This window comes from Euprymna scolopes, chromosome 10 (genome assembly GCF_053919585.1).
Source record: "Euprymna scolopes isolate OS-2025 chromosome 10, ASM5391958v1, whole genome shotgun sequence".
Taxonomy (NCBI): domain Eukaryota; kingdom Metazoa; phylum Mollusca; class Cephalopoda; order Sepiida; family Sepiolidae; genus Euprymna; species Euprymna scolopes.
The window spans coordinates 145,147,994-145,168,060 of record NC_136491.1 but is presented as its reverse complement, the minus strand read 5'-3'; the positions used below and the strand labels follow the sequence as shown (position 1 = coordinate 145,168,060).

The 20,067-nt window shown below is 21.8% G+C and overlaps 1 protein-coding gene across 50 annotated transcripts in view; it reads right to left on the bottom strand.

The window, feature by feature from the left end:
• Positions 1-764: 764 nt before the first annotated feature.
• LOC145286304 (CUGBP Elav-like family member 1) overlaps positions 765-20,067 on the bottom strand; it is a 425,113-nt gene continuing 405,810 nt past the window's right edge. For 35 of the 50 annotated variants that reach the window (XM_080135207.1, XM_080135206.1, XM_080135213.1 and 32 more), the window contains one exon: positions 5,234-5,436. The gene's annotated coding sequence lies outside the window, so the exon portion shown is untranslated. Of the gene's footprint in view, positions 1,066-5,233; positions 5,437-20,067 lie in introns of those variants that run through there. The other 15 variants (XM_080135208.1, XM_080135214.1, XM_080135218.1 and 12 more) reach the window with 1 other exon arrangement.

Here is a 20,067-nt window from a genome sequence, read left to right as displayed (position 1 = left end):
TAAATTGGAGTTGTAATATTGGCTATTTTTTCTTTTAAAAAAATAGATATTTAATTTATGTTATTCCCTATTCACCCTGCTCTCATCGGAAATCAGAAAGAAACTGTCCAAGAATAATGGGAGGTGGATGGAGGGGGAATGGGTGATGATGGTCGTAAAGGATGTGTTGGGATGCAAGTGGCAGCAAAATGTGTTGGAGTGAAAAACTTTAATAAAACCCAATATTTGTCAATAACCAACAAAAAAGCCGACAACTTAAACAACTTAATCAGAAAGAAAACCCGAGAGCCAGCCCCCACCCGACTTTCTTGAAATAAACAACAGCTAAACAAAATGAAAACAAACTTACATAAAAAAGGAACAGAAACAAAACCCAACAGAAAAATAAAAATAAACAGTCCGCAGCCCCTATTGCAGCTGTTGCAAGACAATCCAACAGGCAGTTGTCCAAATATGCGAGCACATACACGGTAAAAAAAAACTCACACACGCAGACATGTTCGCGAAAACGTCAATGCTGAGGGAATCATTCAAGCATGTGAGACAAGATTTCAAATGAGGCAACAATAACACCCCTATCAAAACCCAACTCTCATACGGAACATTAAAAATTTGGGGAAGGGTTGGAGATAAAACAGTTGCAGCCGCAGCAGAGATCCACAATTCCAGAGAGTAGATATGTTTTTGTTGAAGGATAAAAATACAATCGATGAAGACAAAAAAAAATCTTTGGCCATTTTATGCTGTGTACTAGCCATGTAGAGAATACCTCAAGTCCAGTGAAAGACAGCTTGCTTGCTTAACCAACTGGACTGACCATTTTTTTTTTTTTTTTTGCTTGTTTTTTTTTTTTTTTTTTGGTTTTTAACTGCCCATCCATTTCATCTGCGGTGGGTGTGAAGAGAGAGAGCGACCCACGGGTGTGCTTACTGCATCAACTCACCGGCCGATCTTCCAGCATTAAAAATTCCACAGCATTGAACACATCCCCTGAAGGTAGATGAATGCAGAGGGATCAGGATCTACATCCGTCTCTTGGGAAGATGGAGATTTTCCGAGAACTGCCTAGAAAAGAAAGCCATGGATATTTATAAGCTCTCTCAGTCGAACCACGGATTAAAGAAATTAAAAAAAAAATTTTCTTTGTTTGGAAATATTTGTTAAAAAAAAAAAAAGAAAAAAGAAAAAAGGAAAAAAGAAAGACGAGGGGTATAAGACTTGTGAGGGTTGAAGTGAAAAGATTTCTTGCTCTAAAAAGCTGCTGCTCCATAAGGAAACAAAGATTGGGACAAAATGAGGAAATTCCAGTAACCTACACTCATTTACAAGAAAAACAAAATTATAAGGAATTTAAAAAAAAAAAAAAAAAAAAGGAAAATTAACCAAAAAGCAACGAAAGAAAGATACCTCTTATAAACTAGGCTGATATTAGAATGAGTCATTGATCTCAGCATACAGTCTTTTAATTTTGATAAAAAGAAAAAAAATAACTCAATTAAAAATGTAACATGTACACAAAAACTTGTGTTCTATATGTAAAACAAACCAATTCTGTTGGACAGATACACACAAACAATTTATTCCAGTAAAGAAACAAAAATAATACTGATTATACTGAAGATAAAAGCCAAGAAACAGTTTTTTCTGAAAGTTGTCTTGACATTTTAATACTGGCCTCAAAAAAAAAAAAAAAAAAAAAAAGGAAATAAATCACTATGTTAATTTAACAGAAAATACAACAGCTGTCAGCTCCACCATTAATTATCACACACAAAGACTTATATATAAATAAAATTCAAGGACAATTTGACATTTCTAAATTTCCAAGGATTTCAGGGCAATTCATAAATACTATCCTTAAGTCATTATCAGAAAATAACCTTGTAGAGAAAAATATTTTATTTGGCAAATAAACATCAATAAAATATGAGTAAAATAGACATGCTCTTTAATGCTACTCATAGACTGAAGTGTTTGTCATGTGTTTATAAGATTTATCAAAGATATTGTGAAACATGAAACTGTGTAGGGAGGAAAAAGGGATCAGTTGTTAATCGTTATTAGCAACTATTAAAATAAAACCCAAGCCTTTTTTTTTTTTTTTTTTTTTTTGCTTTTTTTGAAGGGGAGTGGGGGATCCATTTTAGATTTTTAGAATGATGATCTAAGATGAGAAAAAGATGAGCAGAGAGAGGATGGTTACGGTTGATTTGCATTTTTAGGTGTTAATTTAGAATTAGACTTAATTAAAAAAAATTATAGAAAAACCTTTATTATGTACACACTTGTCATGGAACAAAAATGTCATGTTCCAAAAATCACAAATTGATCAAGTAGTTTCATTTTTTAACCAAGAAAATCAAATTTTACGACTTTTAGTGATTAATAATTTTTACCAACCACCGATTTAAATAACACAATCCATAAATCTGTTAAATTGAGTTGTCTGCCCTTGAATTCTAACACATTCTAAAAAATAAAAATAAAAACATGGTGGCTGCGAGCTCTCCTGTGTTGCTTATCATAAAATTTGATATTTTATTTTTAAAAAAATAAAAATACTTGATCAATTTATATAATTTTTGGAATATGCCATCTTCGATCCGTGACAGATGCATACATAAAGATATATCTGTATTTTTTTTTATTAAGCCAAATTCTAAATAACAACCCATTTTTGTCTTTCAGATGTGGCAAACATTCCCATTCTTGCAGTTTTCAGAGAATAAATTTGGCAGTTGCATGTACATCCTTATTTAATTAAAAAAAATTGGCTGCAGTTATCAAATAAAAACAAAAAAACAGAATTCATGACAGCAAAAGTATTTTTTAAAAATAAAAACAGAATTTAAACAAAAAAAAAAAAATTGTCTTCAGCAAATTATCACATACATTAAAAAGAGCATGCACACATTTGAGATTTCTAAATCTTAAATCGACCCAAGTCTCTGTGGATATTTGAGGGGGGAAAGTCGATAGAAAAACCACTACTGTTAATCACAATAATCCTAATACAAAAAGAAAATATTTTCAAAGGTGACACAACATTTGATTTCTTTATCCCACCCCCTCATCACAGGTTTTATAACAAAAAATACAATAATTTCTTTACTTGCTAACATATCTTATGGAGCAAAAGTTTTCATTTCCACCTGCTTGAATTTTGTTAAAACCACACTTTAGGGATTGTTTTTATGACTTCTTTTTTTTTTCTAGTTAAAACAGGATCGTATCAGGTTTTATTATTTTTCTTTTTTGAAAATCCCTTTAGACATCGAAATATGAATCATTCCAAAACCTTATGTCATAATTAGCTTATAATAAAATTGTTATTTCATAACAGCTGAAAGATTAAACAGTTTGACACATTCCATTATATATATATGTGTATATTATGTACATATATATCTATACATACATGATATGCAAGTGTGCAGACTACACACACAGACAAATACATTATATATATATTTATATATATAAACATCTGATACAAGAAGGACAACAGACACTGACGAAAAAAAAACAACAAAAACAAAACATTCTGTGACTGATGTTTTCTTTTTTGATACATAAGGATTACAAGAGAGGGAGAATATATCTGGTGAAAGATGGTCACAGTTTAGAAATGAACAATCACTAAAGAGATTGTTGTCTGTCAAGAAGACAAAAAATGGAGAGAAAGTAATACTAACCACCTCCCATCTAACGATGAGGCTAACAAAGTTGATATGCCTAATAGGCATCATCAGTAGAGCTGTCACCTTCAGCATTGACATTGGATTTGCACAATTCTCCCCCCACCCACACCTCTCTGTTCATCATTTATCTCCAGTCTCTTTCATGCTCAAGAGCCATATTAGAAATGAATTGAAAACTTGTTGCAAACGAACTTAGCAACAAAAGAGGGTGAAAAAGAAGTTTCCAGAAGGGTATTGTATTTGCTAATTCTGTGGTAAGGATGTACACAACAACTCTGCCAAATGATAATGACTCCGGAGTGGTTCAAGTTTGGGGGTGGAGGTGTGTGTGGGGTGGGGTCTATTATGTTTATTGTTTGTTTGGTTCTTTTTTTTTTGGTTTTCTTTTATATATATATATATATATATATATATATGTGTGTGTGTGTGTGTGTGTCTGTATATATATATATATATATATATATACATTGTACAATGATCATCATCATCACAAGAGTCCAACTATTATAGGTTAAAGTCTCACACAAATTCAACAAAATTTATGGAACATCAACAAAACTGTCTCCCAATAAACACTGCAAACAATTTATCACGGCACCAAGGGGTTTTTGAAAAGTAAATAGAAAAAATAAAATAAACAAAAAACAGAGCCAAACTACAAACACGTCAAACAGTTTCTTGTGCACTACTTGAATACCACAAACAAACTAGAAACGTAGACTTAAAAGGTGGCAACTCTCAAATTTACGTGGAGAGGATGCACCACTGGGGCATGGAGGTTGTTTCTTCTTCATCACTCTAGAAGCGTTTTTTGTATGTGTGAAGGTTTAGATGATAAAAACACACACATACACACCAGAAGTGAGGAATAGACAAAGATCACTTGCTCCCCACCCCTTTTTATAAATTATTCCAACCTCATTTAATATTAGTGTTTTTTTTTTTTAAAGTGTTGTTATTTTTTGTTTTGCTTTTTTTATAGAATAACCAATGTCATTTTGACCCAATAACTAAAATGATTTTCAGAACCAATTTTTTTTTCTCCCCAAATCTTTACAGTTTTTCATTTTAAGACTTTTTTTTTTTCATGTTAAGATATGTACACTGCATACAATAACATTTAATATATATCTTTTATATATATATATATATATATATATGTAATAGTTCTTGGTTGGTGATCAGTAAAATTACAGACTCAAGAATAATAATGGTGGTGGTGGTAGTAATAATAATAATAACATATGTAACAACAACAAACCCAGTCAAGATGAACGTTGAACACACGAAACATACTGAAAACAAAGCAAACATATTTCAGCAGCAGGAGGGGACATTTGGCCGTACAGTTCAAGTTGACAAAAACCATCAGAGATGGACACTGACGTTGCCCCAGTGGCACGCCAATCACAAAACTACAGAGTTTTTTTTTTGTTTTTTTTTTTCGTTTTTTCTTCTTTTTTTGTTTTATTTTTTATTTTTTGGTTGACATTGTTTTTATATTTTTTTTTCATTGAGTATATGTATATATATTTTAAATCCTCATAGAATTTTATACAGAAATATCTGTGATGGTATTAAATTTTTTTTCTTTCACAATTTTTTTTTTTTTTTTTTTTTTTAATCAGCGAAGAACTTGAGATGCCGCTGACACTTAGGACATCAAACGTGACAGGCAGAGGAGACAACGAAGGACGTCACGTGAACATGGGAAGGACGTCACGCCACGTGCGATCTACAGAGAAGAGAAGCAAAGGGTGAAATTAAATTTATTACTAGTGCTTCGAACAGGCTGTCTGGCGCCTTTGGAGAATTCTTTTTTGGTTTCATCTCAACCCCAATATTTAAAATAGAATTTAAAGATTTTTTAAATAAAATAACTGAAAAATGTTTAAAAAAACTTAACTAACTGGATGAGAAATTAACATGATTAATTGGTTTAATAATAGAAATTATTTAAATTATTAATCTAGTTTGGTTCTAAAGTAGATAAGGCATGGTTTTTGATTAATAATACTCGCAAAACTGCTTTTATTAGTTCTTTATAAGGTTTTGATTTCAGAAAAAGTTCATAAAATGTCTTCATGGGACTCTTATCGATCATTAAGATTTTTGTTCAAATCATTTCAAAATAAATTTTTCATAGCGATGCGCATAGAAAGAAAACACCAAAAGAGTTTACATTTTATTCGCTTGGATTTGTATAGGATAATGAAAGAAATGCTTTTTGAATCTTTCCTTGAGTGAAATCTCATCCAATCAGCTAAGAACTAGCATCATCAAGAAAGGTAACAGTCGTTCACATTCCAGGCAAAATGAGATGATTACAAATTAGTTTCCTTTCTATTTCTTTTATTCGTGACTCTTAATAGAAGGCTCTATCCGTCTTTAGTTCACACTTTGTCAAATAGTTTTATGGATTAATATGGCACAGATTTAATGGATGACTATTGATAAGAAGCTTTTCTCTCAAATTCAAAATAATATTTTTATTGATGCATTGAAAGTTTTTGTTTTTTTAATGGAAATCGCCCCAGACAAGGCATGAAGCCACTTGATATAAGGAGGTGAAAAACATCAGTTTACGGTCAAAAACTAGCCATCTATAAGTGTTAAATGGATAGATTTAAACCTAGAAAACAGCAATTTCCCTCCTTTGTCAGAAACATCGTTCAAGAAATGTGAGGATTAAGGGACAAAATAAGATAAGTGATACTTATGAACACATCTTACAAATATGTTTCTTTGTAAGGAAACTGAATTTTCAAAATTTATATTTTTATAAAGATGTGGTTTTTTGGTAAAATATGATTTTTTTTCAAATATATTCCACACTTAGTGTATACCAATTCTTTGCATTTCGAAGCTCTATATTTGTTAAATATAATAACAGAGCATATATAAAATAATAACATAGCTATATTCCAAATGTTTTTCTTATCAAACAGTTCTTTCAGTATGTTAAAACATTGGATATGAAACAGATCTTTAAAAAATGTACGAAAGTTTTGACGTGCTGAAAGAACTATGTGGTACAAAACATAAACATTTAGAATATAGTTATAATCTTATTACATATATACACATACACAGGTAACAATTGAGAAGCGATTGAACTTTTACAGTGATATGAATGAAAACAAAGTCCTCCATTTTTCGGGTTTAAAAAAAAAACTAACATTTTTCTTTTTTTAGCAAGATATAAAAGTATCATTTATCGTGAGACTTGAATATCTCATTTTTAAAAGAACATTTCTACTGAGAGCTAACTCACCAAACAGGCAGATATATATATCGTATGCATATATATATATATCGTATGCATATATATATATATATATCGTATGCATATATATATATATATATCGTATGCATATATATATAAATATCGTATGCATATATATATATATCGTATGCATATTATATATATATAGATATATATATATATCCTATGCATATATATATATATATATATACATATATATATATATATATGCATAGGATATATAGATATATACATATATCCTATGCATATATATATATATAGATATATACATATATCCTATGAATATATATATATATATATATATATATATATATAGATACATATATCCTATGAATATATATATATATATATATATATATATAGATACATATATCCTATGCATATATATATATATATATATATATATATATATATAGATATATACATATATCCTATGCATATATATATATATATATATCCTATGCATATATATATATCCTATGCATATATATATATCCTATGCATATATATATATATATATCCTATGCATATATATATATATATATCCTATGCATATATATATATATATATATCCTATGCATATATATATATATATATATCCTATGCATATATATATATATATATATCCTATGCATATATATATATATATATCCTATGCATATATATATATATATATATCCTATGCATATATATATATATATATATCCTATGCATATATATATATATATATATCCCATGCATATATATATATATATATATCCTATGCATATATATATATATATATCCTATGCATATATATATATATATATATCCTATGCATATATATATATATATATATCCTATGCATATATATATATATATATATCCTATGCATATATATATATATATATCCTATGCATATATATATATATATATATCCTATGCATATATATATATATATATCCTATGCATATATATATATATATATCCTATGCATATATATATATATATATATCCTATGCATATATATATATATATATATCCTATGCATATATATATATATATATATCCTATGCATATATATATATATATATCCTATGCATATATATATATATATCCTATGCATATATATATATATATATATCCTATGCATATATATATATATCCTATGCATATATATATATATATCCTATGCATATATATATATATATATATATATATATATATATATATATCCTATGCATATATATATATATATATCCTATGCATATATATATATATATATCCTATGCATATATATATATATATATCCTATGCATATATATATATATATCCTATGCATATATATATATATATATATATATCCTATGCATATATATATATATATCCTATGCATATATATATATATATCCTATGCATATATATATATATATATCCTATGCATATATATATATATATATATATCCTATGCATATATATATATATATATATATCCTATGCATATATATATATATATATCCTATGCATATATATATATATATATCCTATGCATATATATATATATATATATATCCTATGCATATATATATATATATATCCTATGCATATATATATATATATATATCCTATGCATATATATATATATATATATCCTATGCATATATATATATATATATATCCTATGCATATATATATATATATATCCTATGCATATATATATATATATATCCTATGCATATATATATATATATATCCTATGCATATATATATATATATATCCTATGCATATATATATATATATATATATATATATATATATCCTATGCATATATATATATATATATCCTATGCATATATATATATATATATATCCTATGCATATATATATATATATATCCTATGCATATATATATATATATATATCCTATGCATATATGTATATATATATATCCTATGCATATATGTATATATATATATATATATCCTATGCATATATGTATATATATATATATATATATCCTATGCATATATGTATATATATATATATATATATCCTATGCATATATATATATATATATATATATCCTATGCATATATATATATATATATATATATCCTATGCATATATATATATATATATATATATCCTATGCATATATGTATATATATATATATATATATCCTATGCATATATATATATATATATATATCCTATGCATATATATATATATATATATCCTATGCATATATATATATATATATATCCTATGCATATATATATATATATATATATATATATATCCTATGCATATATATATATATATATATATCCTATGCATATATATATATATATATATCCTATGCATATATATATATATATATCCTATGCATATATATATATATATATATATATATCCTATGCATATATATATATATATCCTATGCATATATATATATATATATATATCCTATGCATATATATATATATATATATATATATCCTATGCATATATATATATATATCCTATGCATATATATATATATATATATATATATCCTATGCATATATATATATATATCCTATGCATATATATATATATATATATCCTATGCATATATATATATATATATATCCTATGCATATATATATATATATATATCCTATGCATATATATATATATATCCTATGCATATATATATATATATCCTATGCATATATATATATATATCCTATGCATATATATATATATATATATATCCTATGCATATATATATATATATATATCCTATGCATATATATATATATATATATATCCTATGCATATATATATATATATATCCTATGCATATATATATATATATATATCCTATGCATATATATATATATATATATATCCTATGCATATATACATATATATATATCCTATGCATATATACATATATATATATCCTATGCATATATATATATATATATATATCCTATGCATATATATATATATATATATATCCTATGCATATATATATATATATATATATATCCTATGCATATATATATATATATATATATCCTATGCATATATATATATATATATATATCCTATGCATATATATATATATATATATATATCCTATGCATATATATATATATATATATATATCCTATGCATATATATATATATATATATATCCTATGCATATATATATATATATATATATATCCTATGCATATATATATATATATATATATCCTATGCATATATATATATATATATATATATCCTATGCATATATATATATATATATATATATCCTATGCATATATATATATATATATATATCCTATGCATATATATATATATATATATATATCCTATGCATATATATATATATATATATATATCCTATGCATATATATATATATATATATATATCCTATGCATATATATATATATATATATATATATCCTATGCATATATATATATATATATATATATCCTATGCATATATATATATATATATCCTATGCATATATATATATATATATCCTATGCATATATATATATATATATATATATCCTATGCATATATATATATATATATATATATCCTATGCATATATATATATATATATATCCTATGCATATATATATATATATATCCTATGCATATATATATATATATATCCTATATATATATATATATATATATCCTATGCATATATATATATATATATCCTATGCATATATATATATATATATATATATATATCCTATGCATATATATATATATATATATATCCTATGCATATATATATATATATATATATATATATCCTATGCATATATATATATATATATATATATATCCTATGCATATATATATATATATATATATATATATCCTATGCATATATATATATATATATATATCCTATGCATATATATATATATATATATATCCTATGCATATATATATATATATATATCCTATGCATATATATATATATATATATATATATATATCCTATGCATATATATATATATATCCTATGCATATATATATATATATATATCCTATGCATATATATATATATATATATATCCTATGCATATATATATATATATATATATATCCTATGCATATATATATATATATCCTATGCATATATATATATATATATATCCTATGCATATATATATATATATATCCTATGCATATATATATATATATATATATCCTATGCATATATATATATATATATCCTATGCATATATATATATATATATCCTATGCATATATATATATATATATCCTATGCATATATATATATATATATCCTATGCATATATATATATATATCCTATGCATATATATATATAGATCCTATGCATATATATATATATATCCTATGCATATATATATATATCCTATGCATATATATATATATATATATCCTATGCATATATATATATATATATATCCTATGCATATATATATATATATATATCCTATGCATATATATATATATATCCTATGCATATATATATATATATATCCTATGCATATATATATATATATATCCTATGCATATATATATATATATATCCTATGCATATATATATATATATATATCCTATGCATATATATATATATATATATCCTATGCATATATATATATATATATATCCTATGCATATATATATATATATATCCTATGCATATATATATATATATATATCCTATGCATATATATATATATATATCCTATGCATATATATATATATATATATCCTATGCATATATATATATATATATCCTATGCATATATATATATATATATATATATATATATCCTATGCATATATATATATATATATCCTATGCATATATATATATATATATATATATCCTATGCATATATATATATATATATATCCTATGCATATATATATATATATATATATCCTATGCATATATATATATATATATATATCCTATGCATATATATATATATATATATATATCCTATGCATATATATATATATATATATATCCTATGCATATATATATATATATATATATATATATATATATATATATATATATATATCCTATGCATATATATATATCCTATGCATATATATATATCCTATGCATATATATATATATATATATATATATCCTATGCATATATATATATCCTATGCATATATATATATATATATATATATATCCTATGCATATATATATATCCTATGCATATATATATATATATATATATATCCTATGCATATATATATATATATATATATATATATATCCTATGCATATATATATAGTCTTTGAAGTTTTTAACATTTGAAACCACACAAAAAATTATTTTTTATCATTCATCTAGTCAGTAAGTCATTTAATCACCTGCAATCACTGCATCAACTCTCAAATTTACTATAATACCAATTTTTATATTTTTTAAGGGATCATCAGTTGTTTACCATGAAACACTGTTTCGGGGATTTAAAAACAAAACAGTGTATTACATCATGGCTCCCCAGCAGTGTTGATCAAACACCACCACCCTTAATCTTAGGAAGAAGACAAGTTACAAAAATTTTTTTTTTTTCCCCAATTTCCTATTCTTAATTGTAATTACTAACCTTTTCATAGTATAAAAATGAATTTCTTTCCTGTGCGATTCATCAATTTCAATATATATATATATATCCTATGCATATATATATATATCCTATGCATATATATATATATCCTATGCATATATATATATATCCTATGCATATATATATATATATATATCCTATGCATATATATATATATATATATATCCTATGCATATATATATATATATATCCTATGCATATATATATATATATCCTATGCATATATATATATATATATCCTATGCATATATATATATATATATCCTATGCATATATATATATATATATATCCTATGCATATATATATATATATATATCCTATGCATATATATATATATATATCCTATGCATATATATATATATATATATCCTATGCATATATATATATATATATATATCCTATGCATATATATATATATATATATCCTATGCATATATATATATATATATATATCCTATGCATATATATATATATATATATCCTATGCATATATATATATATATATATCCTATGCATATATATATATATATATATCCTATGCATATATATATATATATATCCTATGCATATATATATATATATATATATATATATCCTATGCATATATATATATATATATATATCCTATGCATATATATATATATATTCTATGCATATATATATATATATCCTATGCATATATATATATATATCCTATGCATATATATATATATATCCTATGCATATATATATATATATATATATCCTATGCATATATATATATATATATATATCCTATGCATATATATATATATATATATCCTATGCATATATATATATATATCCTATGCATATATATATATCCTATGCATATATATATATATCCTATGCATATATATATATATCCTATGCATATATATATATATATATCCTATGCATATATATATATATCCTATGCATATATATATATATATATCCTATGCATATATATATATATCCTATGCATATATATATATATATCCTATGCATATATATATATACATCCTATGCATATATATATATACATCCTATGCATATATATATATACATCCTATGCATATATATATATACATCCTATGCATATATATATATATACATCCTATGCATATATATATATATATATATCCTATGCATATATATATATATATCCTATGCATATATATATATCCTATGCATATATATATATATATCCTATGCATATATATATATATATTCTATGCATATATATATATCCTATGCATATATATATATATATCCTATGCATATATATATATATATCCTATGCATATATATATATATATATCCTATGCATATATATATATATATATCCTATGCATATATATATATATATCCTATGCATATATATATATATATATCCTATGCATATATATATATATATATCCTATGCATATATATATATATATCCTATGCATATATATATATATATATCCTATGCATATATATATATATATATCCTATGCATATATATATATATATCCTATGCATATATATATATATATATATCCTATGCATATATATATATACATCCTATGCATATATATATATACATCCTATGCATATATATATATACATCCTATGCATATATATATATATACATCCTATGCATATATATATACATCCTATGCATATATATATATACATCCTATGCATATATATATATATATATCCTATGCATATATATATATATATCCTATGCATATATATATATATATCCTATGCATATATATATATATATCCTATGCATATATATATATATATATCCTATGCATATATATATATACATCCTATGCATATATATATATATACATCCTATGCATATATATATATATACATCCTATGCATATATATATACATCCTATGCATATATATATACATCCTATGCATATATATATATATATATATATATCCTATGCATATATATATATCCTATGCATATATATATATCCTATGCATATATATATATATCCTATGCATATATATATATCCTATGCATATATATATATCCTATGCATATATATATATATATATATATATATATATATATCCTATGCATATATATATATCCTATGCATATATATATATATATATATCCTATGCATATATATATATATATATATCCTATGCATATATATATATATATCCTATGCATATATATATATCCTATGCATATATATATATATATCCTATGCATATATATATATATATCCTATGCATATATATATATATATCCTATGCATATATATATATATATCCTATGCATATATATATATATCCTATGCATATATATATATATCCTATGCATATATATATATATATATATCCTATGCATATATATATATATCCTATGCATATATATATCCTATGCATATATATATATATATCCTATGCATATATATATATATCCTATGCATATATACATATATATCCTATGCATATATATATATATCCTATGCATATATATATACATATATATCCTATGCATATATATATACATATATATCCTATGCATATATATATATATCCTATGCATATATATATATCCTATGCATATATATATATCCTATGCATATATATATATCCTATGCATATATATATATCCTATGCATTTATATATATCCTATGCATATATATATACCCTATGCATATATATATACCCTATGCATATATATATACCCTATGCATATATATATACCCTACGCATATATATATACCCTATGCATATATATATACCCTATGCATATATATATACCCTATGCATATATATATATCCTATGCATATATATATATATCCTATGCATATATATATATCCTATGCATATATATATATCCTATGCATATATATATATATATATATCCTATGCATATATATATATATATATCCTATGCATATATATATATATCCTATGCATATATATATATATATCCTATGCATATATATATATATATCCTATGCATATATATATATATACACCCTATGCATATATATATATATATTAGGCACCGCCAAAAATGGCCGCAAAATGAAGTTGTTGTTGTTTTTTAAAACTAAATTACATTTATTAAAATCCATTATTTCTGAGTAACTTTTTTTTTCCAGAAAGATAAAACCCTGAATTTTATCATATAGAAAACAGAATAATGTAAAACTTTTTCTACTATTTTTAATTAAATTTTAAATGTTAAATTTTTCCAAAAAGTTAACAATTGACATTTTTTGTCTTGCACAAAAAACGTACTTAAATATTTAAAAAAAAAAGGTTTTTGAAATAATTAATTTATTTATTTATTGTCTAACTAAGATTTAGGATGATTTTCTAAGAGAATATGCAAAAATATTATAATATAAGTACCTGAATTTCAAATAATTCCACTTATTCATATAGGTAACCAGATATTTCGCGTTCATGTAGAGTCGAGATCGACTCTGTTTACGTTTGCGGATTATAAGAAGAAAACTATGGAAGACCAAACAGGCCAAAAAAACTTATTTTTCAGTGACGAAAATTTCAATGTATTATAAAGCTGAGGCTGGCCAGTACCAGATGGGTGACCATTTGTATGAGTTTGGTTTTTAATGTATATGTGTGTGGGGGCCAGACTCCCCAAAATGGGGGGGGGGCAATTTAAAGCAGAATAAAAAAAAATTATTTCAGCGCGTTTGGTCCACCATAGTCGAAAGGCGGCAAACGTTTTCAAACGGGATCGAAAAAAATGCTATTTTTAACACAAAGGGCACAACATTTATCAAATTTTTTTTTTTTATATCAATTATTCAAAGCATGCCCTGTTTAATAATGGTCATGCATTATTCGGCTCGCTAAAAAAAAATTGTTAATTTATTTATCAAAAATTTTAAAATGTTTTTTTTCGTATAAATATTTAAAAAATTTTTTTTTTGTTTTGCTTAACTTAAATTAATTATTTTACTTAACATATTCACCGAATTTCACACTTCAAAACTCAAAAGCGGGATAATTAAACACAATCGAAGTTCTGATATTCAGACGTCAAAATAAGGTATGCAAACAATTCTTTTTTTTTTTTTTTTTTTTTTTTTTTTATCTATAATTCTATCCCTTACAACAACACAATATGTTTTGTTCAGTTTCAGATGATTATTTTAAGCATATTTGTTCCCACTTCAAAAAAAGGGGGGGGGGGGTTATAAGCAAAAAAAAATATATATATAAATATCGTTTATGAAAAATAAGTACACTGTTATAAAGTTCATTCTTCTCCTAATAATCGCTGAAAATTTCGTATTAATCAGATAATTACCTGATTTTTGGTAGATTTTTAAAAAGTACTGACCTGCCCCCCCAATTTTGGCGTGCCTAATATATATATATCCTATGCATATATATATATATATATATATATATATATCCTATGCATATATATATATATATATATATATATATCCTATGCATATATATATATATATATATCCTATGCATATATATATATATATATATCCTATGCATATATATATATATATATATATATATCCTATGCATATATATATATATATATCCTATGCATATATATATATATATATCCTATGCATATATATATATATATATCCTATGCATATATATATATATATATCCTATGCATATATATATATATATATATATATATCCTATGCATATATATATATATATATATATATATCCTATGCATATATATATATATATATATATATATCCTATGCATATATATATATATATATATATCCTATGCATATATATATATATATATATCCTATGCATATATATATATATATATCCTATGCATATATATATATATATATCCTATGCATATATATATATATATATATCCTATGCATATATATATATATATATCCTATGCATATATATATATATATATCCTATGCATATATATATATATCCTATGCATATATATATATATATATATATATATCCTCTGCATATATATATATATATATATATATATCCTATGCATATATATATATATATATCCTATGCATATATATATATATCCTATGCATATATATATATATATATATATATATCCTCTGCATATATATATATATATATATATATCCTATGCATATATATATATATATATATATATATCCTATGCATATATATATATATATATATATATATCCTATGCATATATATATATATATATATCCTATGCATATATATATATATATATATATATATCCTATGCATATATATATATATATATATATATCCTATGCATATATATATATATATATATCCTATGCATATATATATATATATATCCTATGCATATATATATATATATATATATATATATATCCTATGCATATATATATATATATATATATATATATATCCTATGCATATATATATATATATATATATATATATATCCTATGCATATATATATATATATATATATATATATATCCTATGCATATATATATATATATATATATATATATATATATCCTATGCATATATATATATATATATATATATATATATCCTATGCATATATATATATATATATATATATATATATATATATCCTATGCATATATATATATATATATATATATATATATCCTATGCATATATATATATATATATATATATATATATATATATCCTATGCATATATATATATATATATATATATATATATATATCCTATGCATATATATATATATATATATATATATATATCCTATGCATATATATATATATATATATATATATATATCCTATGCATATATATATATATATATATATATATATATCCTATGCATATATATATATATATATCCTATACATATATATATATATATATCCTATACATATATATATATATATATATCCTATACATATATATATATATATATATATATCCTATACATATATATATATATATATATATATATCCTATACATATATATATATATATATATATATATCCTATACATATATATATATATATATATATATATCCTATACATATATATATATATATATATCCTATGCATATATATATATCCTATACATATATATATATATATATATATCCTATGCATATATATATATATATATCCTATACATATATATATATATATATATATATATATCCTATGCATATATATATACATATATATATATATATATATATCCTATGCATATATATATATATATATATATATCCTATGCATATATATATATATATATATATATATATATCCTATGCATATATATATATATATATATATATATATATATCCTATGCATATATATATATATATATATATATATATATCCTATGCATATATATATATATATATATATATATATATCCTATGCATATATATATATATATATATATATATATATATCCTATGCATATATATATATATATATATATATATCCTATGCATATATATATATATATATATATCCTATGCATATATATATATATATATATATCCTATGCATATATATATATATATATATATATCCTATGCATATATATATATATATATATATATATCCTATGCATATATATATATATATATATATATCCTATGCATATATATATATATATATATATATCCTATGCATATATATATATATCCTATGCATATATATATATATATATCCTATGCATATATATATATATATATATCCTATGCATATATATATATATATATATCCTATGCATATATATATATATATATCCTATGCATATATATATATATATATCCTATGCATATATATATATATATATCCTATGCATATATATATATATATATCCTATGCATATATATATATATATATCCTATGCATATATATATATATATATCCTATGCATATATATATATATATATCCTATGCATATATATATATATATATATCCTATGCATATATATATATATATATATCCTATGCATATATATATATATATATATCCTATGCATATATATATATATATATCCTATGCATATATATATATATATATATCCTATGCATATATATATATATATATATCCTATGCATATATATATATATATATCCTATGCATATATATATATATATATCCTATGCATATATATATATATATATCCTATGCATATATATATATATATATATCCTATGCATATATATATATATATCCTATGCATATATATATATATATATATCCTATGCATATATATATATATATATATCCTATGCATATATATATATATATCCTATGCATATATATATATATATATATCCTATGCATATATATATATATATCCTATGCATATATATATATATATATATCCTATGCATATATATATATATATATATCCTATGCATATATATATATATATA